We start from the raw sequence: 2764 nt of genomic DNA, 5'->3' as shown, positions 1-2764 counted from the left end.
CGGAAACGGAAACCGGTGCCCTGCACCCCCCCCCCACCCCCAGCGCGCGCGCGCGCGCGGTGTCGCCGAGGGAGGGAGGGGGGAAAGTGGTTGGGAGGGGGCTTGAGCGGTGTGAGCCAATAGGATGTGGGGATAAGAAGAGGGGAGGGTGGGGCGTGGCTTGAGTTGTCTAAGCCCCGCCCTCACCCGGGTGCATGTGAATAGGGTGGGGGCTTGGGGGGTGGGAGATTGGTTGGGAGCCTGGGAGCTTGGGGGGGGGGGGGTGGGAGCTTGGGGGGGGGCTTGGGGGGGGCTTGGAGGGGGGGCTTGGGGGGTGGGAGGTTGGGGGGGTGCTTGGGGGGTGGGAGCTTAGGGGGGGGCTTGGGGGGGGCTTGGGGGGGGGCTTGGGGGGTGGGAGGTTGGGGGGGGGCTTGGGGGTGGGAGCTTGGGGGGGGGGGCTTGGGGGGAGGCTTGGGGGGGGGCTTGGGGGGTGGGAGCTTGGGGGGGGGGCTTGGGGGGTGGGAGGTTGGGGGGGGGCTTGGGGGGTGGGAGGTTGGGGGGGGGCTTGGGGGGTGGGAGGTTGGGGGGGGGCTTGGGGGGCTTGGGGGTGGGAGCTTGGGGGGTGGGAGCTTGGTTGGGAGCCTGGGGGCTTGGGGGGGTGAGAGCTTGGGGGGGGGGGCTTGGGGAGGGGGCTTGGGGGGTGGGAACTTGGGGGGGCTTGGGGGGGGGCTTGGGGAGTGGGAGCTTTATTCTAGATTTGAAGCTTTCGTGACTGCAATGATTCATATTCTTAGGTTTTTTCGGTAAAGTCACGTAGGTAAAAAAACATTAAAAAGTAAAATAAAATAAAAATCACGACGTTTCGGAGGCAACACAAGCTTCCGTCTTCAGGTGGTACCGTCACAGCAACGACAGCTTGGTTGGGAGCTGGGGGCTTGGGGGGGTGAGAGCTTGGGGGGGGGGCTTGTGAGGGGGAGCTTGGTTGGGAGGCGGGGGGGGCTTGGGGGGGTACCATCACCGTTTGACTTGGTCTCTTCTATCGTATGGATTCATAGCAGCATATGAAAGATGTCATTTAAAGATTTGTTATCCACTCAATAATCTGTTCAGACGCAGAGTGGATCTCGTCTGTTCCTCCTTTAAAGGAGTAATGACCGCAGCCATTTACAATGTGGTCGATCGTTTGGGATTAGTGGCCGCACTCGGAGACCGCCGAATCTGTGATGCGCCATTTGATCCTTACGGCGGTACCAAATACGGTAATACAGAATGGCCGAGGCAATTAAATATTGTATTTCTGGAACACTACTTTTTTTCCAGGGGTGTACTTAACTCCGCGACTGGGGTACCAATCAATCCGAAATCAGTGCTACTCCGCGATGTCGAAACGCAGCGAGGACGATTGCGCCGAAACCCTGAATGCTCGTAAGCACGATGTTGGTGCATCGTGTACACCTCGTCGAGATGAGTCGATTGCCGCATCGCTGACCATCAACAGACTAAAAATGACCGCATCACGGACATTATGCGAGAGCTGGGGTAGCGCCATAAGGTTCATTTGTGCATCTGGTGGCCGCATCGGCCATGCCCACTCCTGATTCGGTTGATGATCGACTTGGTATCAACGGCCAATAGCAAATGTTAAAGCAAAAATAAAATCTCAACAAATTCGTGTAAATATTCACATGATAAGCCACTTTATTGGGCTGTCATTTGTGGCCAGGTGGCTTCTGAAAATAATGTAAAAGTTTCATGGGAATTACCTGGTAAGGTTAAAAAAATCTTTTATTTTTGTATTTATTTTTTATGTGATTTGTTTACCTTTCTTATACTTTGCACTCCTGTTGTGTTTCTATATTGTTTGTTATAACGTTCTGACCTGGTCCTACTGGACATCTGTGAAAACGAGCTTTATAGCTAATCGTATTCCTCCAGTATAAATACATATTCTGATTTAGTAAGACTGCGGTTCTTACAAGTAAAAAATATATATTTATAAGGGGACGTTTCGGCTCATAATGGCCCTTCAGAGCTCATACATAGAGATGCCAGAGATACGGTATATAAGTTGGGAGACTGCACCTTCCACCATTGGGCCTGACGAACAGTTAAATTGCCATCTTGAAAATTGGAATCTGAATGCCATATATTATTATCAGAGCATGTTTGTTTGCATGTTAACCACAAGTACGTGTGGTTAATGCAGATGCCTTGCAAAAGGTGTCTATTTGGTGTTTGAACATTTTAACACCTGTTTTATTGCCAGAAAAGGTCAAACGTAACTTTTCATACTTTGATACTGGCAAAAATCTAAGGAACGAAACAGGTGGACTTCTCCACAAATCTGGCTGTCGCCTAATGAAGCTAGTTGTAATTACTGGCGAAACGTCGTGCTTAGATTGTAATTGTTGTGGTTTTGCTCTCCAACACACCGGTGTGCTGTACTAGTGACGAATTGGCACGTTCTGTTTATGTGACAACCCTTACTAGTTGGCTGTGTCGGGTGGTGGCGGGTTTTAACGAACGACACATTTATATATTTACGCGATCTAACCCAGAAAAAACCTCTTATGGAAAATATCCCATTTTGGCATCTGAATAGTTAAGTAATTGTGAGTGAATTACCCAAAAGTTTTAATGAATTACCCAAAAGGTGAATGAAAGGTGGGGAGGGGCGTAGGCGCGATACAAGCCCCGCCCCCGAATTTGTCAACAGTCCAATAAGAGCGACGCAGATGATGAGAGGGAGGGGTCTGGACAATACAAGCTCCGCCTACAAAAAAGA

This window comes from Lethenteron reissneri, chromosome 22 (assembly GCF_015708825.2).
Source record: "Lethenteron reissneri isolate LAM-NWPU_2019-01 chromosome 22, ASM1570882v1, whole genome shotgun sequence".
NCBI lineage: Eukaryota > Metazoa > Chordata > Hyperoartia > Petromyzontiformes > Petromyzontidae > Lethenteron > Lethenteron reissneri.
This window is presented reverse-complemented; position numbering follows the sequence as displayed.